The sequence below is a fragment of the Andrographis paniculata genome, unplaced genomic scaffold (assembly GCF_009805555.1).
Source record: "Andrographis paniculata isolate CXL003 unplaced genomic scaffold, ASM980555v1 Contig54END, whole genome shotgun sequence".
In the NCBI taxonomy this organism is placed as follows: Eukaryota; Viridiplantae; Streptophyta; class Magnoliopsida; order Lamiales; family Acanthaceae; genus Andrographis; species Andrographis paniculata.
Genome location: NW_026137589.1, coordinates 3,073,176 through 3,100,451, shown reverse-complemented (window position 1 = coordinate 3,100,451; position 27,276 = coordinate 3,073,176). Strand labels below are relative to the sequence as shown.

Below are 27,276 nucleotides of genomic sequence, written 5' to 3'. Positions count from 1 at the left end.
TTTTTTTGTTTAAAAATAATTCCATTGTATTATAACAATATTTTATTTTATTTATATATATATATACATACATAAATAGATAGTTATATTTAGCCAGCGGTAAACAGTGATTATCGCGCTAAGCTGTCGTATCAACGACCAGCTGTACGCCAGTCTGTGAATTCGGGCAGCTGCCCGTGCACAACGGTCGTCTTCCCGCTGCCCTACTCTAAACTAGGGTAGCTTCTTCCGCTATATATACACGTTGCATTTCACCTCTTCAAATCAAATCAATTCAATAACCTTCAATAAAACCAATTGAAACATTCTCTTCCTTTATTCTCATCTACCTCACCGTTCGTCCTAAAACAGCAACAATGGAGGTTCCTCAGATCAAAGCTTTGGCTATTGCAGTTGCGATGCTGACAATTTTCGCTCTCGCGCAGACCTCACTCGCGGCGGAGGCGCCGGCGCCGGCTCCAGAGTCGTCCGCTGGAATCGCGGTTCCGTCGTTCGCCGTCGGTTTCGCTGTAGCGGTACTTTCATTTATCTTTGGATCCGCAGTCAATATCTGAGTTTTCTGTGAGGTGAAGCGCGGATTGTGGAGCGCGCGTACGTAATGACGTGTAGATAGGGAAGCAATTGTTATAGGAATTTGTGGAATTGATTTCTGCAGATTCGTAGTTGTTGCTCAGCATTTGCGATGTTTGAGCTATGTTCTTTGGATTTTTTTTTTCTATTTATTTATTTCATTTATTTGTTTTTGGAATAATGTTGTTTGTAATTTGGTTTATTTGGAAATAAAGTGACCTATGATTTGTTTTGTAAATTGTAATTGCGGTTTCGGATATGATTTCTTTTCCGTTCTTAATTTGGTGTGTTTGTTTGTTTATCTATCCGCATAATGCTGTAGAGGTCGTATCAGATCTAGGTATGATTGTGGTTTTGGAATTGTGCTCTGTTCATGCTATAGCAAAAATAATTTTGAAAGAGGAGCATATTAGCAATTAGCATATGAATTTGTCGGGACTTGCACTGCCATTAACTCTGTTCCTTTATTCATAACAATATTCCCCTAACTTATACATCATTCACATCATAATCACCGACACAAAGGACCGACGGCAACTCGTCTATCTTCACCCAAAATAATAGCACAGACCGGCCATGGCTGAGGCGCAGAGGTTGCTCTCACACCTATAGCTTTCTATAACAATCGTGTTGTTTCTAGAAGCGTACATGTTAACATACTCGTAGTACAATTGTTTCTTCTGACAATTATTACATGCAATTTTGCAGTTTAGCAATTGATGAGGACGAGAGTGGGAAGCACAAACGAAATGAATGCAGAGCTTTGATTGAGGTTGGTAACGCGTGAGCTGTGCCATATATATATGATACATAGTACTATATAGGATGACGATCATTTCATTGTTTGCTAATTAATTGGCAGATGAAGTGTAGTTCCACTAATATGAATATGAGTACTCCTGATTGATTAAGAAGGGGATTTCTAGGATTGTCCTCCAGGCAGTCACGTTCTTAACGAGATTCTGAATATGAAGTGTGTGCAATGCAGTGCAGATGGAGGTAGGTGGTTGTCATCTATCACCATGTAACTCCAATTGCGTGTATGTATGTATACTCATGATACAGCATCCGATGTTCCAGATCTGCTGCCATCACTGACTGACTGACTAGCAAAGGACAATAAGGTACCGGACCTTGGATATATTTTCCAATTTCATGCATTTCATTTCCCTATGAGTATTAATTATTATTTGGGGGGTACTGTTGTATGTATGTGTATCTGGTTGGTCTGTGTGGGGTCGGGGTGAATGTGGTTTTCCTTGGAGCATATATTGTCGTTATACCATTAAAAAAGAAAAAGAAAAGGAAAAGGAAAGGCTCTATTGGCTTACGAGAGTTTTGAGTGTCACAGACACTCAAACTAAAGACATAAGAGAGAAATAATTATACACTGACTTTAGAAAAAATCATGAAATTTACTGATTTAAAGAAAGTCTAGATTGTGCCTCTATATTCTGGCTTTTAAAATTGAGTCACTACATCCTTATTTTGAGAGTTTGTAGTTAGTAAGATTTGCACGCACACTAAAGAGCATACACATACACAATGGAGCTTATATCGTTGTAACATCAAAATTTTGTCTGATTTGATGGAACATTAAAATTTTGTCTTTTGACTTTGCTGTGTGATTGGGGCAACTCTAAGAGCATCTCAAACCGAGCGCCGCTAATGGCGTTGGGTTATTTGGCGTCGGTGGTCTCCAACCGACTCCAAATTTTGCGCCACTTTTTTGCATTGCTACAGTGCAATGTCAATTTTGGTGTTGCACCGGCGTCACTCAATTTTTTTATTTTCAATTTTTCTAAATTTTTAAAAAATTTATTTTAAATTATAAAAATAAAAAGTTGTTTGAAATAGTAGGAAAAATTAAATATTTGAAGAATAATAGTGAAAAATGGAGTTATGATTGAAATAAAATTTTTGTAGCAACTTGGATAAATGGGGTTAACGGATTGGAGATGGCCTAACACTATAATATCGTCTTTTTTGGATCAAATTTGTACGAACTTGCTTTTGAATTTTTTTTAAAAGAAAAAAAAATAAATTTCATACTATGTAAAATTAAATATTATTTTTATATCTTCGATATAAAGCTTGAGTTTATTCTTTATTCTAAACAAATCTTGTGATCACAAATTTACCTACCACACTCATTCGATCACCCTTAAATTCTTCCAGCATTCTGTTTTTCTTTTATCATAAGTCTTCCAGCAAAATTTAATTGTATGAGGGTTGGATTATAGGGTTTTTTTTTTTTTTTAAATTTAACTTTTGAGATTTTACTTTTATTATTTATTTTTGATTCAAAATATTGTTACTAATTATTATTTTACTTTTTAATAAATTATGGATATGCTAATTAGTTGATTTGTATATATGTTTTTTTTTTTTTATTTTGAAAATTGAGTTTTGGTTTAGATAAACATTGAATATGAAAACAAAATTTATATTTGTACAATAGAAAATTATATAACAATAATTCATAGAAAGCATAACCATTATTTTTTTCTTTTTTTGTATTGTAAATTTATATCTCGTGAAAATAGAATTGATATGTGATCAATTTAGTTACATAGGATTGTTGTATAAGAGGAAAATTAAATAGTCTTGAACTTTTATATAAAAGTGTATATGAGTTAATTGGGAATGGAATGGTTATTAACCTACATCAATTGTGGCATGTGAATGTCAATTCATCTATTGTATTATTAAATTATATTTTGTCACTTTATATCCAATAGATTGCTTATATATATATTTATATTATGTACTGTCATGTGACATCAGTCAAATTTCTTCAATACTACAATTTATTATAATAGCAAGATCACGGGTTCAAAAGCTCCTAATTATTATATGAACAGCATAATTTGCTGATTATTCCAGTCAGTTCGGGTGTTCAAACATTTTGCAATAATTTTTAAACTTAAGTGATAATTAGTCAGTTTAATCTAAAAACACATTGTATATTAATAAATATTATATAAACTCTAAATCAAAATGCAAAATCTATCAACCTTATTGTTTTACCTCTTTCCCTATACTGTTCATTCCAACACCAATTATTGTAAATCTCAATTTATCTTAAAAAAACACCCAGGCCAGGGGTTTTAGAACGTAGTAACCATTTATATCTTTACACAAATCAAAAGGGTCCTTTTAGAATACAGTCCCTAAAAACAATAAATAAAGCTCATAAAAACTCTATATATGCTTCTTTTAGAACACAAACGCTCTCATATAAAATATATCTATGCTTCTAAGCCATCTGTATATATACACAAACATAGCCATAAAGATGTAAGTTCATTGTAGTTAAACATCTCATTCCCGCGTTAAATCTTCAGTATATATATATATATACACATATCGATATCGACATATATATGCATATGCTTGCGCGGGAATGAGCGAGCATTAATTAATCCGTAAACGCATACCTTAAAAAAGTCACGTGAAATCAACCGCTGAATCCGGCCTGGAGAGAGCTCCAAGGATTGGCCGGGAAGCTAGCGCAGGCTTGCTCCGATGCCTCAGCCATTCGCTGCTTACTCACGCCGGCATTGCAAAGGTTGGCCAGTGACCGCATGTGTTTAATCCCGTATTGCGACAGCGATCCACAGTGAGTCTCGAACGTCCTAACCTGTAGTCGGAAAAATCCATAATTTAATTACACAGACGCAATATGGCAATAAATGCGAGAGTCGAAACATAACATCATTGACGTGTTACCAGAGATTTGAGGCAATCCCAATCGTCGACTAGAGGCTGTCCGGAGGGTCGAACGGTATTCATCACTTGAGGGCTCGTCTCGGCTCCGAAGAGGAGATTACCGATCAGCATGATACTGTTGTCGACGTGTGTACGGTGAGCCACCGCTTCTCCGAGCTGCTTCTGAGCTAAAAATTTCCGGTCGGAGCCTTCTGGAGCCTTCCGGAACTGTAAGTATAGTAATTCACATGGTTAAATGACCATCTCACTTACAAATTTAAACTAATAAAAAACTGCATCATTAATTTACATATTTCATCCATCAAATTTCTATTGTCCTAAAGTATTTTACTATAAATTGACAAATTTATCTTTTATGGTAAGGTAAAAATTAAAAGTACTAAATGAATGAAAGATAAAAAAAATAGAAATTGTGTTTAAAAGAAAAAATAGAATATTAATTTGTAAACGAGATGATTATTATTATGTAGATATATATATATATATGTAGAACGTATAAAATTATAGGAGTTTAATTATGTTCTGAGAGAGAATGAAGAAACCTTATGCCAATAGTGTAGAAGATCAGCGTCACGCTGATTAACAGCCTTCGAAGATGGCTGGAGAGAGTTGTCATCGACAAAAGTACGATTGTCGTTGGCAGGATCCGTGCCCATATACAGAGAAAGAACCTTGGCATTAAGCTTGAGATCGCCGTACTGCATGACATGGGAACTGTAAAAGTTCGAATAGGCTGTTCGCCGCTTCACCTGAAATTCCCAACGCATAAAAACATCGGTTTCTTATAAAAAAAGACGCAAAAGAGAAAACTTGATATCAAAATACTCCCTATTTAGCTCAGCACGGGAATTAAGGAAAATAAATATTTTATTGAAAAATTAAAAAACGTAAAAAATAGTTGGAAGGTATTTTTGAAAATTAAGTTAGTAACTAAAGATAACGAATAAAAAGAATGTAATAAAGTTAGTAGTATTTATTGTAAATAAGTGTTGAATGAAAAGAGTAATAATTACTCCCTCCTTCCAGCTCTAGGGTCTTATTTACCTTTTCTCATTGTACTTAACGTTTAAAAATATCTTTATATTTGTATAATTTTTTACACAAATGTCATTATAATAGCATCATAAAACACTAATATAAGTATTTTTGTCATTTTCTCTTAATTTGTACTATATTTTCATATAATAATTAATATTCAAAGATCAACATGTAAATGGGACCTTAGAGCAGGACGGAGGTAGTATATAGTGACTTTTTTTAATTTTCCAAATATAGTAATAGGATAAATTTGACGGATGGATGAAAAAGAGAAGTGAAAATAAATTTGACTAACGGAGAAAATATATCTCACCAGCTCGTACTGCTGCTTCAAAGTTTCCGTGCGAAGATTGTGCACATCGCTGATCAATCATTAGCACAATATCAATATTGGCCGAAGATATATATATATATATATAGATATAGATAGAGAGTACCTGTCTTCCATCCAGGCGATGCTATAGAGGTCGCCCAAGCAGACGTCGTAGTCGGGGGGTGGGCTGGGGTACTCCCCCGGGCAGTAGGTTCCCCAGCTACTCTCGACAGCGTTTGATGCAGTTGTGGCGTAAATATTCCAGTCTTTGGAAAGAAGGCCTTCGAATATGCTTCCGGCTTCACAAGCTTCCAAGTAAAATACCTAAAACAACAACGACGATGTCAATTTTCAGCTCTTGCTAGTTAGTTACGACGAAAATTATACGCAACAACCGGCTTACCAAGCTCTTGTATGTTCCAGAAGCATGCTTCTTTTTCAAGACATTATTGAGATCATCGGCGTATATGTTAGGGAAGTTCGGCATTCCTGCACGTATTTAACATAATCATGAACAAGAAAGCCAGTTTGAGCATCGAGAAGAAACATAAAAGGTAAACCGAATGTGCTATGCAAAAATGTCAAAAGGAGTCCCAATTCAAAAGAAGGCTAATATACCGAGGAAAAGACCATCATTTATTAAAGGGTAAATTATATAACATTCTCCTTTGTTTGAGTGAATGCATAAAACAACACCCTGCGTTTTATGTATGGTATGAAACTTTTGTGTTAATGTAAAATTTGTAGAGAACACCCTATTCGTCTAAAAATGATATTTAGTTTTAAATACGAACTTTTTATACAAATAAAAGAAGTAAATATATTCAATAGTCGTTTTTTAATATAATAAACAAGTAAATAATCGATTAATCCTTCCTTTTATAGTGTTTTTTTTAGATGAATTCATTTTAGAAAAAACTATAAAAATGAAGAATGATCAATTATTTATTTATTTATTTTATATAAAAAAAGATTATTTAAGATATTTTACCTCTTTTTATTGTGTAAAACTTGCTTAATTTAGATCGATATTTACAGGTAAATATCAATTTTGGACGAAGAGGGTGTTATGTGTAAAATTTACATTAACACAAAGGATTTTATGCAATAAATAAAATACAGGTGTTTTATGCATTTTTACTATAATAAGTGGGGTGTTACATAATTTAGGATGATCTAAGGTTAATCAATGTAATTTTAACACATTCATAATGCATAAGATGGCTTCTTTGTGCAGATAAGTAAAGATGAAACGACGAGCATCGACAAGTGAACATTAAGTAAAAGGGATTTACTGACCGAGTACCCCAGGACCGCCGTGATCTGTATAATATACAAAGATGTGATCATTCGGGCTGCTGTCTACCACCTTCCCGCTACCCCCGGTCAGAGCAGTTTTATTACCAAGAAGCACGGCATAGAAGTTGGCAGCAGTAACATCACTTCCAACATAATCCTGTTCCAAGATTTCGACCATGTTAGGAAAAGTTGAAGAAATGCAGAGCTGGCACAATCAAGAAACCATTGAAGGATAATTTGGAGTGTTAAACCTTTGGAACTCCATGGTATACGTCCTCGCCCTGTGGGTTGTTGATGATGATGCCGGGCCGAGGGTTCTCCATGTTGTGCGCGATGTCGTCATACATAAATACGATAATATTTTCATCCTTTAGGCCACCTCTTTTCAATATTTGATATGCATGGCATACATCAGCCTGAATGATACAAAGCCAATATTCAGTCTCTAGTAGGAAAATTAAGATGCTGAAACGTAGCTGATATTTAGTTGGTAAGTTTTTTGAATTTTGGTTTTGGTTTGAATACGATGTTTTGAGAGAGAAGAAAAGTGTATTTTTATACGGAATCAATCTTAAGGATTGAATTATAAAAAGAAAATAAAAACAGTTACCAAATGAACACATAAGATAGCTTATATTTGTCCAATACAACAAGCATTATGATTTATGAAGTAACAACAATCACACAATAAATTTGTGAAAGTCGTATGCAGTCACAATCATCTCCAGCAGCAATTAGCATTATTAGCCTTTCAACTGGTCCACCCCACAACTTGTGACTCATTCAAAAGAAATTATTTTTTAAAACAGTATTATTAGCTCTGTTTACATATATTTTTTACAGCTTTAACAATATTCATCAAAACAATATCCAGTAACTTTGTAAAAATCAATCATATTAAATACTTATTTCAATCTATATCCGAATCAAACTTCTTACTATTTCAAAAAATTTCCGAAACTACAAAGCTTTCAAACCTCTGTATCCAAACAGAGCCTTGGATGGCTGAAATATTATATTGAGCCGGGCCCCTAATTCCTAATCTTTCCAAATTCAGGTGAGCTGTTTTGTATGACTATAATTGATTATCTAACACAATATATATATATATATATAGATATTTAACCAATAATATCAATAAATAATTCTGTCATCGAAGGTATCATCACACAAAGTAGCGTATCAGATAACTGTAGTATACCACAAGCAAACGCCCCTTCCAGACAAAAGAGATTTTTAACTTTCTGTACAAAAAGTAGTTTGTATGTTGGTCATAATACTTGTCTCTTTCGCGGGGCCAATACAGTGACAAAAAACTATAAAGTATTTTGGAAGACAAACACTCATTCAAAGTATAATTATAACAATGAAATTCTTTATAGAATAATAACAGAGTAGCAGTAGAAACTTGTAGTCACACTAAATCCATTCTATGGCAAGAACTACATCGAGGATTCGAGGTAGTTTCAAATCGACAATGAAAATCTTAAAACAGAACAAAGTGCTCCGTTTCCAAACAAGCCTACTAAAATTCCTTATAGAAAAATCACAGTAGAAACTTGTAGTCGCACTAAATCCATTCTATGGCAAGAACTACATCTAGGTAATTTCAAATTGACAATGTAAATCTCAAATCAGAGCATAATACTCCGTTTTTCCGAAACAAGCTTACTAAAATTACTTATAGAACAATCACAGTAGAAACTTGTAGTCACACTAAATCCATTCTACAGCAAGAACTACATCTAGGTGATTTCAAATTGACAATGAAAATCTCAAATCAGAGCACAGTGCTCCACTCCAAACAAGCTTACTAAAATTATGCAATTCCACATCGACACATCAACCGATTGCCTCATAATCGAAAGTTTTCCGCACGTAAATCCTAAACGAACACAGTAATCTTAACGCAAGGATCAAAAAGCCTCAAATCGGATCATCAATCGCAACACAACACAAAATAAATCCGAACAAACCAAAATCTTTGTTGAATCTTATTTTAAAAAGAAAAGGAAGAATAAATCGTTGTTACCTGATGCCTGTAATTGACGTATCCATTAGATCCTGCCACGAGGACGGCCCACCTTGTCCCCACGGAATCATCCTCCTCCCCTCCTTGGAAGAATCGGCGTGCGTCTGAGGGAAGGTGGATGAGCCTCGAGTCGGCGAGGATCAGTATGGAGAGCGCAAAGAGTAAAACCGCACCGGCGGAGTAAAAGTGATTCATCTTGGGCCTTGCTGTGAAGCATCCCAACGAACTAATGAACGTATATATAGACGTAGGCACGTAGCTCAGTGATGACGTTCTTGACGGGTGACAATATTTATTTATTTATGACAATATTTATTAATTAATTAATTTATTTATTTATTTATTTATTTATTTATTATTATTATTATTATTATTATTATTATTATTATTATTATCGTTGTTGTTGTTACAAAGGTTCCCAGTATTTTTTTATTTTTTTTGGATAAAATAATTTTTGGGGTATGATAAATGAAATTGTGTTAGGAATGAAAATTTTCAAATAGTTACAATTAAATAACAAATTTTATTTCAAATATAAATGAATTTTAATTGGAAAACTATAAATTATATTAAATATATTTTTATCTATTTATATACTTCTGTCATAATTTAAAATACTGTTTTTATTATTTTAGCTTATTCATTCAAAAGTAATTTTTTTTAAGTAAAAATAATCATGATACATACAATTATTTTATAGTCAAATGACAAAAATATTAAAATTTTTTAAATACTTCAACTAACTAATAAAATAAGAGACGATAAGGTAATGGGTTCAAACTCCGAAAAAAATATTTAAACTTTTTTTCTAAAATATATTTTTTGGTATAATAAATTACTTATATAATATAATTTTAATAATATATACAAATTGTATTAGCACTTTAGTTATTATCTATAAGAGGCCAGTATGAGTTTCGTTACGTATATATATTTTTTAATCAAAATAATTATATTATCACTCATAATTATATTACTTGAAATTCAAAATTTTAAATATTATATTTATAATCAAAATTAAATATAATGTTTATGACCGGAGATTACCTACATTTAATCATAGCACCGACAATTTTGCTTCGGATATTAATTGTTCCGATGCGCATGGTGGAGGTGCCTATAAAGACTATTTCCTCATCACATTTCAATAACACATCAACCTACTCTTCTCGCCGTTTTCCTCATTTTCTTCGACAATATTTTTTTCGGCGAATTCTCGATTAATATTCCATCAACGACAATACATCGTTTTAAAGTATAATTTATTTATAATATTTTATTTTATGCGTGTACAAATAATTTAATATATATTTTTGTATATTTATTGATATTTTCTTGTTATTTATTCTTCAAGTAATTTCCTATATTAGTTTATATTTAATAATTAAATAAAAATTAAAAATTGATTTATTTTTATTTATAATATTAATTATATTTAATCATCGTCAGTTGCCAACTATTTTACTTCAGACATTGATTATCCTGACGTGGGTGACAGAGGTTCCTATAAAAGGCTTTTTCGATTCTGATTAATATTTCGGCAACGTTTCTCTTTTCTTTATCCATCCGATACGGTTCTTTTCCCCCACATTTTAGTTCATCGAAACTCTAAAATATTGGGATGTCACCTAATCCGAACACGATACAATATTTTAAAGTAATTTAGTTATAACTTTTTAGTTTGTTATTATTTTGTACTATGTATAAATAATAATATAATTTTTTGTATATTTATTGATATTTTCGTGTTATTTATTTTCAACCAATTCTTATATTAGTTTATATTTAATAATATTAAAATAAAAAAATAATAATGTGTTTTTATTTATAATATTGATTATATTTCACAATTAAAATTGTTTCGAACAAGTAATTTTTGCATGTGAAACATATACTTAAATATGATATATGAATTCTATTAGTCACGTTTTTATATTTAAATTAATTTTAAATTGAAATATAGATTGATGATTTTTAATGTGAAATTTTATAATTTTATTTCAAATATATTTGTTTATATAAATTTTCAATAAATTCACACTTTTTTTATTTTTTCTTTATTTTTTATATTTTTAATAAAAATAAATTTATATTAAATATTCATAATCAATATATCATTATTAACATACTTAACGTCACAATCAATAATATTATAAATATATAAAATTTGATAAAATTATTAAGAATATGGTATTATAATGTATGTATAGAATACTTATTAATTTATTTTAAAATTAAATATTACTTCTGTCCCGCAAAATAAGTAACATTTGTTTTTTGCACTTAGATTTTTTAATATTAGTATTATATTAGTTTATAATGGAAAATACAAAATTGCCCATATTAGATTGTGTGATAAAGTAATATCATTTGTGTAATATATTGATTAATTATATTAAATAGATAGTACAATTTCTAAATTAGTAATCGATATATTTTTTTTTGGACGGACAAAAATAAAAAATTGATATCCTTTTAGTGGGACAGAAAGAATAATTAATTTTATTTTATATTAGAAAAACAAATACTCTATTATACATATATATTAATTGCATGACTATTGATTACATAAGTTTTAATTTTTACTTTTAAGATAAAATTATGTCTCTTTTTGAATAGATATTTTATTTTATAATTTTATTTAGATCTTTTTAGATGAAAATAATTGTTCCATTAAATATTTTATATATAAACTAAGAATGAGTTTTCTAAAATATACAATTTAATACTCCCTCCGTCCTAGGTAATTTGGGCGTGTTACTGTAGACACGAAAATTTAGGTAAAGTATGATTAATAAGTAATTAAGAAATGTATTAATAAATAAAATTATTGCATAATAAAAATAATTATACATTAAGATTAAGATAACTAAATACTTTAATTTAGATTAAAAAAATAAAACTATAAAATATAAAGTTTAAAATGTAATTAAAGTGTATAAATATTTTTTCAGAAAATGAAAGGACAAATTATGTGGGACAGACGAAAATAAAAAATAGAGATAAATTATGTGGGAACGGAGGGAATAACAAATTTTATTTAAAATATAAATGAATTTTAATTGAAAAACTATAAACTATAGGCTTGTTCCCCGGATATTAATTTTCAATACAGATTCTTCAAAAAATAAAATAATAAATACAAAATACCTTTATTAAAGTAAAAAAGAAAAAAAAATCAAATATTCGTTACAAAAAGTTAAAAAATCAAAATATTAAATTTAGAATAATACTATTTTTTATATTTTTAATACAATTTATCATAACGCACACAAAAAATCAATTCATTTAAAATGTATTGAATGAACGGATGTTTTTATCTATCTATATATAAAGATGTCTGTAAATCCCGTGATTTCAATTTTTTTTTTATATTTTTGCATTTTTTAAAATATCATGCACATAGACCAAAAAATCATCATTTTTTAATTTTGTATTAATAATTTATTGATCTAAAAATATTTACTTTTTTTAATATATTTATAATAAATTACTTATATAAGATAATTTTTAATAATATTTACAAACATGCAATGTATATATAAATAGATAAATAGAGAGTTACTGAGCATATATAGTGCAAGCATAACAATTTTATAGTATATATATATCATGAAATTGGTCCGAAAATCACAAATGAATTTGGACGTATAATAATGATGAATTTGGACGGGAACATGAGCCACGTTAGTGTAGGGTGAGGGTGGCAAATTGAAAATTGAGCTTATATTTAGTAGAGTTATTACACGGATCGAGCGATTTTCAATATATTTTGTTCGAGTTCGACTCAAATATATTATCGTCAGAGACTCAACTCAATTTATTTTGAATTCAAATTAAAACACACTTAACTTATTAGTCTCAATTTTAAATTTGAGATTGGTTCTCAAGATTCAAATTTGAGCTCGAATTTGGTTCCATACAGAGATTGAAATAAATATATATTTTATTAAAAATAAAATTTAGTTATAAATTTTAAAAAATAAAAAAATATAATAAAGATAATGATATTTATTGAGAATAATAATAAAATAACTTTGTGAACATTAATAATTTAATAAATTTAATAGGCAAAAAAAAAAAAGATAAATTTGACTAATTAGATTTTAGTATACATAAACAAATATATCTAATTTTATTTATAAATTCTTATAATAAAATATTCAATTTTAATTAATAAATTCAAGCCTATTTATAAAGAAAATTACATATATTATATTAATATATAAAATAATATAAATACATCGTCACTAACAATCTGAATTAAACTGTCTGCGAATATAGCTTAAGCTTTGATTATTTACGGAAACAATAATTTTGAATTTGAGCTCGACTTGTTTATACTTATAAATAACTTGTATTGAACACTAACCGGCCAACTTAAGCTTGATTCTTGAGTTATCTAATTCGTTTAATAACACTAATCAATATATACTCTCTCCGTCTCGAAACTGTAGTATTAATTGGATTGGGCACGAGATTTAAAGAATATTAATATTATATTGGTAATTGGTAAAAAATATAGATAAAAGATTTTTTTGTCTTTGTGAATATATTAGTGTAAAAAGTAGTGACAATTGTATAATAAGAATGAAAAAGTAAGGATTGTTTTATGGTGATATGGTTATTTATGAAAATAAAACTATTGTTTTGGGACGAACAAAAATAGTAAACAAGACTATTGTATTGGGACGGAAGGAATATATGTTATTATAATATATGATTCTATTTTTGTGTTAAATGAAATATCATTTTTTTATTTTTTTTTTTTGTGTACTTTCTTTGTCTTTAATCAAATGAGTCATTTGAGATTTTGTAATAGATTAATACTGAATCATTAGCATTTTATAAGTAAATGGAAATGTGCAAGAGTTTTAAAAATTTTTACCTTTTGACTTTATCTATAAAATACTTATATGTGTAATGATATGTTTGTAATTTAACTAAATGTTAAAAGTATTTTGGTATTAGTGTATGCTTATTTTTTTTTAAAAAAAATAATAATTTGAAGTTGAACAAACGAAAATTGTAAAAATAGTATTTTGAATTGGGATGAATAAAATATTAAATAGCAATAATTACATAATAAAAATTAAAAATCAAATTAAAAGCTTACGATCAAATCGCCCGCACGGAAGCCAAAGCCCTCCAAAAGCGGCAAAGACAAAGCAAAGATCAAAGTCTCGGATCGTATAAAGAAGATAATAAATCCAAAGTTGATGATCAAATCGCTCACATGGAGACCGAAACTTTCCAAAATACGGCAAAGCCAAAGCAAAGATCAAAGCCATGGATTGTCTAGAGAAGACATCAAATCCAAAGCCGATGATCAAACCGCCTAGAAGACCAAAACTCTCCAAAATGCGGCAAAGGTAAATTAAAGATCAAAGCCGTGGATCGTCAAAAGAAAACACCAAATCCAAAGCAGATGATCGCCCACACAGAGACCAAATTTCTTCAAAAGACGGCAAAAGCAAACCAAAGATCAAAGCCGCAGATCGTTCAACTAAGACATCAAATCCAAAGCTAATGATCAAATCGCCTACACGGAGACCAAAGCCCTCCAAAAGGCGGCAAAGCCAAATCAAATATCAAAGCCACGGATCGTCCAAAGATGACATCAAATCAAAGCCGACGATCGAATCGCCCGCACGGAGACCAAAGCTCTCCAAAGTTCGAAAAACTCAAACCGAAAATCAAATCTCTTCAGATCAAATAAGCCATAGAAAATCAAGTTGGAAAATAAATAGACCCGGAAAGAGAATTAAAGGATCCATTTAGAGAATATGACCCGCTTTAAATTCAAATCAAATATAATTTGTACAAATTTTGTATTTATTAAAAATAACACAATTTTTTGTCCACAGTTATAAATTTAAAATTATTTTTTAAATTTTGACACTGTTCATTAATAAAATACTTTTTTAAAAAATATTATATCATATATATATAATATCATATCATATTCTTAACTATTTACTTTATTCATCGATTAAATATATGTACTATCTTCGTCCCATAAGAAGAGTACTATAGAGTATATTATCTTGTGTATTTTTAGGGTATATTGTATAATTTTATTTTTGAAAAGTAATATATTATTTTTTAAAAAAATATATATATAATTTCTTTTTGAAAAAAAATTATATATAATTTTATAAATAAAATATAAATTATATTATCTTTGTTCCAATACAATAGTCTTGTTTATCATTTTTGTCTATCTCAAAACAATATTTTTATTTCCATAAATAATCATATCACTATAAAACTACTCTTACCTTTTCATTATTCTTACATAATTGCCACTATTTTTTACACTAATACACTCACAAGGGTAAAAAAAAATTTTACCTATATTTTTTACCTACTACCAATATAATATCAATATTTCTTAAATCTCGTGTTGAACACAACCCAAATTGTACTTTTTGGACGGAGGGAATATATTTTTTAGCAATAATATAAAAAAAAAACTAAAATTATTGTGTAATTTACAAAAATAAAAAATTATATAAAATAATAAAAGAGGAATATATAAGAAATATATTCTTAAGATAACAATTGAAGTTTATGACAAAATAAAATTACTGTATAAAAAAATTGTATTGTACTTTTACTGTAGCTATTGCAAAAATAAAATATATTAGCTTATATATATTTCTTATTTTATATTATAATTAACTAATATAATATATTCAAATAATCATAAATTTTATGAACGAAGGAAATACTGTTTTATTATAAAAATTTTCCAAAATTAAAAAAACGGAGCGTAGCGAGCTCAAGCAAACACGACCAGAGATTCTGGAATCAAACATATCTCTTTGGGATATTTTATACAAGATAGTGCCAACTCATAATAATAGTATGTCGAACTCAACGTCATTGACTTTTATTATCATTAATTAATTATATTTAAATAAATAAATATATATATTTATGTTGAAAAAATAATACTTCTGGATTTTTTATTTAAATAATTTTATTATTAGTTATAAAAACTATAACAATATTTATTTTTGTTATTTTTTAATTATTTTATGGAAAAAATACTAATATTGAAAAATAGTAAGCAAACATACCGATAAAACCAGGTATAAGTTTAGTTATTAATTTATTATTTTTAATTTAATAAAAATAAATTATTATGATTTTATAAATTAATTGTAAATATTATTACTCTATCGATTCCAACATAATGTATCTTTTTACTAGTATTATATACTCCATTCGTCGCATTGAAAGGTTGTCATTTTTCATTTTTGTCCGTTTCAAAATAAGATTACTATATTCTAATTTAATAATTGTATTACATACCTAACATAATAAATATTACACAAATATCATTATTTTATATTACACAATACTAATATATAAAACATTGATACAAAATTAAAATTTTAAACACATATATAAGGTTTTATTTACTTAGAATATTGATTTGAGTTTATTTGATGTGTAATTTTTATAATTTTCGGTGTAAATATATTATTTTATCTGATAAAATACTATATAAAAACTATTTGTTATTTCGTTTGTAGGGTAAATATTTATTTTTATCTGTTCAATCTAAAGCTATATATTTTATTTTGTTTAGTATTTAAAATATTTAAATTTACAATTTTCTTTTATCAATATAATTATATTAAATTAAAAAAAAGTAAACACAAAAAACAAAAAACTTTACATACATAAAAATACTACTATCAATTAATATTTAAATATTACTATTTTAACATTTTCATCGAAAAATAAATATATATCTTAAGGAAGAAAGTAGTATTAGTCAAACCTAAATTCAAAATAAAACACAAAGCCAAACATCAATTAAACAAAAATCACCATAATTTGTTTCCTTGATATGTATATGCTTCCTCTGTCCCAATACAATAGTCTTGTTTATCATTTTTGTCAATTCTAAAATAATAGTTTTATTTTCATAAATAACCATATCACCATAAAACTACCTCTACTTTTTCATTTTTATTACACAATTGCCACTACTTTTTACACTAATACACTCAAAATGGCAAAAAAGTCTTTTATCCATACTTTTTACCCACTACCAATATAATATAAATATTTATTAAATCTCGTGTCCAACCCAATTAAAACTATATTCATGAGACGGATGGAGTATATAGCTTCGGTTATAGTACTTCTTGAAAATTTATAAATATTATGCTGATTACTATAGGTAGTAAATAAAAATTTAAGTGACACTATATGCTACATAAAATATTAGTATGTGCTATCAATTTTATTTTATATATGTACTGTAAATTTATATGTATATATTATTATGTTGTAAATACAGTGCTCCATAATCGCCGCTATATATATCAAGAGTTGGTGTGTTGTTGATTGTGTCAAAGTGACACAATCAGTACACATATGATTGTGTCAAAGTGACACTACTGTAAGGGATGACTTGGTGGTGTAGGGGTTGGACTTGTGACCGTGAGGTCATGAGTTCAAACCCCCGACGCTTCAGGTATTTCACTTTTTCTATTTTTGTTCGTCTCACATAATTTGTCATTTTTTTCGAAATATAATTATACACTTTAATCATATTTTAGATGTAAAATTTAAAATAATATTGCTTTTAGTTACTGTGCACATATTTATACAAAAATAACATATACTTCCTTTATTCTACTTAATTTGCCAAGCTTTCCATTTTCGTCACACTCTACCTTTTAATTACTATTTCGTTCATTTATTCAATTATACATCTTCTATAATATTATAGCAATATCATATGCTCTTTATATTTTCATTTAAAAAGGATCAAATGAGTTGTTGTGCCTATGTACAAGTTCATATTTTGTGGATACTACCCAACATACACTTATATACATGTCTTTTATATACATTATTTCTAAAATTTATAGTATATATCATAGTTAATATATACTCCGTCCGTCCGTCTACTAAAATTATTCTATTTGGGCTCGGCACGTGAATTAAAAAAAATTAATATTTTTATTGAAAAAGTGATAAGTAGTTGGGGTATGTTTAGAAATTTAGTTAAAAAGTAAAGTAAATGAAAGAGAGATAATGTAATAAAGTTAGTGATATTTGTTGTAAATAAGTGTTGAATTGATGGTAATAATTAAATATTAATTTGTTGACTTTGCCAAAATTAGTAATGAGATAAATTTAGTGGACGAATTAAAAAGAAAAATGATAATAAATTTGTATATTCTAGTGAAGCAAAAGTGTTGGTAGTATAATATAGGAGTACATGTAAATTCTATAAGGTTGCAAAATTATGTTATTGTATGTTTAATTATACAAAACCAAATTGATGCGGATTAAAAATAACATTAATGTTGTGTTCTTTTGTGAGTTTTAACCCACATTTTTATTATTCGTATTCTTTTTTCTCTTAAAAAATATCAAAGCAAACAATTATTTTTTTTATATTATACTAAAAAATTATTTTATATTCAAAATATCACATCAATATCTATTTATATCATGTCAAACAGTTATTCAAATTCAACTTTTTACTATTAAAAAATTAACCCAAACCCCACAAACAAACACACCCTTAATTGATTTTAAGATAAACTGTTTTAAATGTCATGTATTTAACCTTATTGTTTACCTGAAATTTATATACATTTGATCCCCAACTGCAAAAAGTTGACAAAAATGATTATTCGTCACCAGAATAGCCATGTTGCTGTTTTGTTGGCTAGTCGGTGCTATTTAGCGCTAACGTGGCTGATACAATAAAATTAATATTTAATATGATATTTTTTATTTTTTATTTTTTTTAAAAGAAAAGTTATTGAATAGCATAATTAAAAATTTCAAATATATATAAACATATTCATAATTTTGTTGAATTGCACAATAGTTTTATTGACCTATAGTTTAAATATAATAAGTAATTTTTACTTTAAATTTATCTTCATTTCTTTTAATATTTTTTAATCAATAATATTATATGTCATGATAATTTCATAATTAAATATTAATGTATAGTTATATATTAAGTTACTTTAAATAGAAATAAAAATACTCTCCCCGTTCCATTGAAAGATTATTATTTTTCATTTTTGTCCGTCCTATTGAAAGATTACCATTTTTCATTTTTATCCGTCCTAAAACAAGATTATCATTTTCTAATTTAGTAATTGTACTGTCTATTTAACATAATAAATACCCTTTCAACTTATAATATATTACACAAATGTCATTACTTTTATATTACACCATACTAATAAGGATATTTTTGTCTTTTTTACTATAATATAATATAATAATAATATTAAAAAATCTACGTAAAAAAACAAACATATTAAAAATAAACTATACTCCAATATAAATATAAAAGATAAGATTATGAAAGGTATTAAAAATAATAATCATCATACTATACAATTAAAAAGTAAATATAATATAATTTTATTCAGCATTTAATAAAATAAATTAAAATCTATTTTAATTACTATATTTATTACTCCTTCTGTTCCGGATACCATGTCCATGTTGCCCTTTTTGTCCGTCCCACGTACCATGTCATTTTCTTTTTTTAAATACGATTATACACTTTAATCTCATTTTAAAGTTTTTATTTTTATTTTTTCAAATTTTAATTAAACTAATTAATTATCTTAATTTATAATTATTTATATTATAGAATAATTATTTTCAGTGATACATTCTTAATTATCTATTAATTACACCCCTCCTAAATACCGTGTTTATAGACACGATAGATGGAATGGAAGTAGTACTATTTAATAGATTAAAATAGTTTTAAGGATTATAATGTCCTACGTCAAAATAAATGATGGAGTAGGAGTACTATTAATTTGTAAGATATTTTGTAATGAAATTGAGAGATGATGTAGAAATGGCAACTTGCAATTCAGTTCCGTGCACTACTTGGCTGAATTAATAAGACACGCAATAATTCTACCATGACTATAATATTTATTATAATTAAAAAAAAAAAATATTAATAATTCCAAATTTTATCTAAATATGACTATCATTATGGTAATTTTTTATTTTTTTTATTTTTTTTGAATAAATTAAAGTATATTCTACAATGTACTATGTTATATTGATTAACATTTATTGTGAGTTATATATTGTGTTTTGTTGTATTATAATACTCTATTTGTCTCAATACAATAGTCTTATTTATCATTTTTGTCCGCTTCAAAACAATAGTCTCATTTTCATAAATAATCATATCACTATAAAATTACCTTTACTTTTTCATTATTATTATTACGCAATTGCCACTACTTTTTACACTGATACACTCACAGGGACAGAAAAATCTTTTATCCGTACTTTTTACTCACTACCAATATAATATCAATATTCCTTAAATCTCTTGTCAAACACAGACTATAATTCTGGAGGGAGTATGTTTATTATGTTGAAATTATAATATATTATACTACATGTAATTATATATTATATTGTCAAATATCTTACTATATATTATATTTTAAGATGTGTTATTAGATATACTCATTTTGTCGCACTTAATTTATCTATTTTAGATTATGCGCGGAGTCTTAAAAAAAAACGTGTTACTAAAAATAATTATAAATTAAAATTAAAATAAGTAAATAGTTTAATTAAAATATAAAAAAATATAAAAATGATAAATTTTAAAATATGATTAAAGTGTAATATTTATGAAAAAATAACACATACTTCATTCATCCTACTTAATTTGTCCTATATTTCTACTTTCGTTCATCTCATTATACCTTTTAATTACTATTTTTTTTAATATTAAAATATATTAAATTGATATGATTGAAGGAGCAATTTTTTTTTTCTAAGGGTGTGTTTGTTTGGAAATTGGATTTTAAATACACTATTCATCCAATTTTTTTCTCAAAAAAATCAAAGCAAACACCTATTTTTTATTTTTTATATTATACTAAAAATCAATTTTACATTCAAAACATCACATTAACACTTGTTTATATCAGATCATACAACTATTCAAATTCAAAATTTTTACTATTCAAATTCCAACTCAAAATCCAAATCCCCAAACAAACTAGTAAAAATTTTGAATTTGAATAGTTGTATGATGTGATATAAACAAGTGTTGATGTGATATTTTGAATGTAAAATTAATTTTTAGTATAATATAAAAAATAAAAAATAGTTGTTTGCTTTGATTTTTTTTTTTTAAAAATGAGATGAATAGTGTAAATCCAATCCAATCCCCCAAACAAACACACCCTATATAGAATCCTATTCTATTTTAATAAAAATAATACACAATAATTGGTATTTTATTTATTATAGAAAATTCTATTGTGTTAAATTAAAGTAATATTTTATTCATTCCAAACTGATATTTTATTGTAAACACATATTGAATTATACAAATTTTGTACAAATAAAAAAATACTAAAAATTGTTAAATAATATTTTTTGAATAAAATAAATAAATAAATTTTTTTTATCATTCATTCATTTACTAATTTTTCGTAGAATTATTTTTTACAGAAAATTATAAATGAATGAATGGACAATTATTTATTTTATTCAAATAAAATTATTTAAGAATTTTAATTTTTTTTATTAATTTATATTTACCCGTCTCACATAATTTGACCATATTTTATATTTTTGACTGTCTCATGTAATTTGTTCCTATTTTATATTTTTGTTTGTCTCACATAATTTGTCCTATTATTTTTTTAGAAATATGATTATATATTTTAATCGCATTTTAAATTTTATAATTTTCTTAATCTTAATTAAACTATTTAGTTATTTTAATCTTAATATATAATTATTTTTATTAATATCCTTCTTAATTACTTACTAATTATATTTATCTAAATTCTCGTATTTACAGTAATAGGCTCAAAATATATAGGACGTAGGGAATATAAAATTTGTATTATTAGATGTGTAATTACAATTAAATATCATCTTTAAACTAAGAAAATATTTTATGCAAAATTTAATTTAACATAAAAATTCACATAATAAATAAATACAAAATATTTTATAATCTCCCAGTTCTAATTCAAAGTATTTTTTTTTATCGTATGTCTCATTTCGGAGTATCATTTTTTTTTAAAAAAAAAATTATCATAAAATAATATAAAATACTCTTTAACTTTTTATCTAAATTACAAAAATACAATTACTTTATGCAAAAATTAAATAGCAAAAATGTCAATTTCTTATACACTTTTACTATTTAATACTCCATCTGTTTCAACCATCGTGTCCTCTATACTGTAGACACAAGAATTTATCAGAAATATAATTAGTAAATATTTAAAAATATATTAGTGAAAATAATTATCGTATAATAAAAATAATTTTAAATTAAGATTAAAATAACTAATTAGTCTAATTAAAAGTAAAAAAATTATAAATTTAAAATTTTAAAATGAGATTAAAGTATATAATTATTTTTATTTAAAAAAAATGACAGAATAAATGAGATAAATGAAAATAAAAAGATTGACATGATAAATTAAACGGAGAAAATAAAATATTACTCAATTCGCCTCATAAGAAGGATACCATTTTCTAATTTTGTCCGTCCCAAAAGAAGGATATCATTTTTTAATTTAGTAAATGTACTACATACCTAACATAATTAATGCCCTTACGACTTCCAATAAATTACATAAATGACATTTTTTTTTATCACACAATCTAATAGGGGCATTTTTGTCTTTTCTACTTTAAACTAATATAAGTACTAATATTAAAAAATCTACTTACAAAAAGCAAATATTACTCTTTTTTCAGTACCTCCGTCTCAATACAATAGTCTTGTTTACCATTTTTGTTCGTCCAAAACAATAGTTTCATTTTCATAAATAATCATATCACCATAAAACTATCTCACTTTTTTATTATTATTACACAATTCTCACTATTTTTTTACACTAATATACTCACAGGGGCAAAAAAGTCATTTATCTTTACTTTTTACCAACTATCCATATAATATCAATATTCCTTAAATATTGTGCCCAACGCAATAAGACTATACTTTTGGGACGAAAATAGTATTACTTTTTAATATAGTGTGAAATAATGACCTCCTTACAAGGGAATGGAGGAGAATATTTATACTTGCTAGAAATTTTAGAGAAAAATAATAAAATTGTATTATTAATTATCAAAATAAATAATATATATATATAATACAAAATTGATTCGATATATTCAAATTTAAATAATCTAATATATAAATAAAATCAAATTTAAAATCGAATATCTAAAATATTTCATCGGTATAATTAATTTTAATTTTGAAATAAAAGAAATTAAAACCAAGAGGAGTATTAAAGTGGATCAATAATGACAGGCCACATGGGTGTTCCTACACGCAACTTGAAAATCGCTGTCGTTTTCTGTCTCATTTAGACGACAGCTTGGGATTCCGTTCACACTCACATACTACAAGATAATACTAAGAATCTTTATTTACCACGAAATATATATAATTATAAATATGGAATCTTTATTATCTTTAATGAACCACCGGACAATAAAGCGCTGGCTGTGCTATGGCTGAATATGCTTTTTGTTTGAGTATTTTTATATAAATTTGAATTTAAATAATATTTAAATGTAGTTTTTTTATATTAAAACATTTGTAATTCTTTTGTCCCATTTTAATTATTTTATTTTATTTTATTTTTGTATTATTTTAATTAATATATTTTTATTTTTATAAAATTTATTAAATTTAAATATATTTTACAAATATAAATCAATTTAATTAATTTTATATTATATAATATCACATCACCTCCGACACACTTAAAACTATTTCTTCATATTTAAAACTTCACATTTCTTATAAAATTAATCTATCTTAATTATAAATATATATTTGTATTATTTAAAAATTTATTCACTGATTTTATTATTTTTTAAAAAAATATATATTTTTTCAAAAATATTAATAAATTACACGCAATTATTATTTTTATATTATCTATTTAATTCTTATACCTTGCATTATTTTTTGTTTTTCAAATTAAATCACAAAACAAACGCACTTGTTTCTAATTTACTCTTATTTCTTATTCCCACTAATTAAATAATAACGAGGAATAAAGAATACACACGAACTGGGTGTGTGTATTTGTTTTTTTTAATAATAAAAAAAAATTGATTTGAAAAATTTTGGTTTAAATTTTGATATAAAAATAATATTTAATAGAATATTTTATGATAATAATTTTTTTTATTTAAAAAAAATTACAAAATTCAAATAGAAAAATTAGAGACAAGAAACACTACCTTTTTATTTTTTAAAATATATTTCTATTATTTATCAATTTATAATTTTTTAAAATAAAAGTTATATTCAAACTTAGGCTTTATTTACATAATTATTTTTTATTCGTTTGATACTATTTAATTTTTAAAAAATATTACTCCTTTCGTTCCATAAGTAAATATTTATTTGTTTTTTGCACGTAGTTTTAAAAATATTAGTATTATATTGAAATATAGTATGAATAAAATAAAAATGACTGAAATAACTTTATTAGTACGTGTGATATAAAAGTAATGACATTTGTGTAATACTCCTTCCGTCCCTTAACAATCTATCTATTTTTTCATTTTGGTCCATCCCATAACAAAGTAATTGTACTATCTACGCAACATTACAAGTACCCTTCTAATTTACAATATATTACACAAATGTCGTTACCTTTATATCATACAATACTATATGGTTAATTTAGTCTTTTTACCTTTATTTATAATTTATCTCAATATAATACTAATATTTTTAAAACTCAGTGCAAAAAACAAAGAGATAGATAGATTGGGGATGGAGGGAGTATATTGTAAATTGTAAGGGTATCTGTAATGTTAGGTAGATAATATAATTATTAAAAAAAATTGATATTTTATTATAAGACGGACTAAAATAAAAAAATAGATACTTTATTATGGGACGGAGGGAGTATATCAAATTATAAAAAACAAATCAGATTCTAATATTTTAATTTTTTTTTTCAAATTTTCAAAAACTTCTGTCTAAGCCTATCTAAGTTTTCATCGCAAGAGAGACTGCCCTGGCCTGTCATTTATTCCTTTCCGTGCCGGGCTTGTTCACAGATCACAATTGGGTCATAGATTTGATTTGACGTGGTTTTGTGGTGTGATTTTATTTTTATTTTATAATTTTGATTTTAAATATATAAAACTAAATATTATTTTCGTTCCATTTTAAAATATCATTTATTTTTTTTACGTAAATAATAATTATTATAAAAAATATAGTACAAATAAAAAGAAAAATCATAAAATTACTTTTATTATTATGTTATAGACATTTGAAAAAAAAATTATACATGTGAACTTTGTATATACTTCCTCTTTCCCAAATAAAATGTCTATATTATTGTAGACGTAAAAATTTAAAAATAATATTATTAGTAAAAAATAATTATTATACTCCCTTTGTTTCGGTGCAAGGTTGTCGTTTACTTTTTGCACGTAGATTTTTGAATATTAGTATAATAATAAGTTGTAGTAAAAAGACGAAAATATCCCTATTAGTATTGTGTAATATAAAAGTAATGACATTTGTGTAATATAATGTAAATTTGAAAAGTATTTATTATATTAGGTAGATAGTACAATTACTATTAAATTAGTATTTCTTTCCGTCCACATTAATTTATTGAGACATAGTTTTATAAAACAAAATTTTCGAAATATTAATATATTATTATTAATTGGTACAAAATATTGGTTTTGTTTGTCCAAAAGTTTTGATTTGAGGGTTTTTTTTTTTTTTTTTTTAAATGTGAGATACAAAAATTGTATGAATAATATTTTTGAAAAATAATACTCAATCCGTCTTAATACAATAGTCTTGTTTACCATTTTTGTCCATTCCAAAACAACCGTTTCATTTCCATAAATAACTATATTACTATAAAACTACCCTTATTTTTTCATTATTATTACACAATTGCCACTACTTTTTACACTAATACACTCACAAGGATAAAAAAATCTTTTACCCATACTTTTAACCCACTGCCAATATACAATATCCATTAAATTTCGGGTCAAACACAACCCAGACTATAGTCTAGGACCGAAGGAGTAGTTTATATTGAATATTAATTTTTGTAATAGAATAAAATATATATATTAAAAATTGTGTAAAAAAACTTTTGGGCAAACAAACTCATTGATCAAAAATTTATTTTGTCTATGTAAAAGTGTAATTTAATTCAATTGTAAAAAATGATAACATTTATATAATACTAATAAATAAATAAAAATAAATTTATAAAAGATTACTAATAATAATTTTAGAAAAGATTATTCATGATTTATTAATAATAAATTTTAAAAATATTATACTTCCTCCGTCCCATTGAAAGGTTACCATTTTCCATTTTCGTTCGTTCAAAAACAAGGTTAGTATTTTCTAATTTAGTAATTGTACTACCTATCTAACGTAATAAATACCCTTCAAATTTACACTATATTACACAAATATTATTACTTTTATATTACACAATACTAATAGGGGTATTTTCGTTTTTTTCCAATACGATCCATTATAATATTAATATTCAAAAATCTATGTACAAAAAGTAAACGGCAATCTTGCACCGGGACGGAGGGAGTATTAAATATATATCTATTTTTTTTAAATATCATATCAAATATATATGTTTTATTTTAAAAATATTTTAAAATTCCAAAATATTTCTTTGAGTTTAGTTTAAAAAGATTTTATTTAAATTTTATATTCGTTTGATGATATATTTTAAAAAAAAAACAATTTCCAAATAATAAACTTTGTGAATAATGGCTCCCTTCTAGTGTTTTTGGATAAAATAATGTTCAGTGTGTGATATTAAAAATTATGTCAAACTTATATAATATATATAATTTTAAGTGAATATTTGATTTTTTTTTTACTTTTTTTTATAATGAATATTTGATTTATTTTTTTTTTAATTTTTGTATAAAATATTTTGTATTTTTTAGTATTATATATTGAGAATTACAATTGAAAATTAATAGTGTGGATGCAATGAATTTAAACTTTTGATATTTTTAGATTTTTTCTAGTTTTGCGTATGCTCTATAAGACTATAACACGTTGTTAGTTCATATGTTATAGTTTATACTAATTATATATTATATAAAATTTTATTTTTTTATAAAGATATATTCATATTGCAATGGTATATTTGTAATATATATTGAATAAAACAGATAAAAATAATAAAAATTTAATTTTTGTTGAGACAAAAAAAAATAT

General features: G+C 25.8%; 1 pseudogene; it reads right to left on the bottom strand.

Annotated features, from left to right (window-relative positions):
* Window positions 1-3,678: 3,678 nt before the first annotated feature.
* Window positions 3,679-9,213, bottom strand: LOC127255461 (vacuolar-processing enzyme-like; annotated as a pseudogene).
* Between the last annotated feature and the right edge of the window lie 18,063 nt (window positions 9,214-27,276).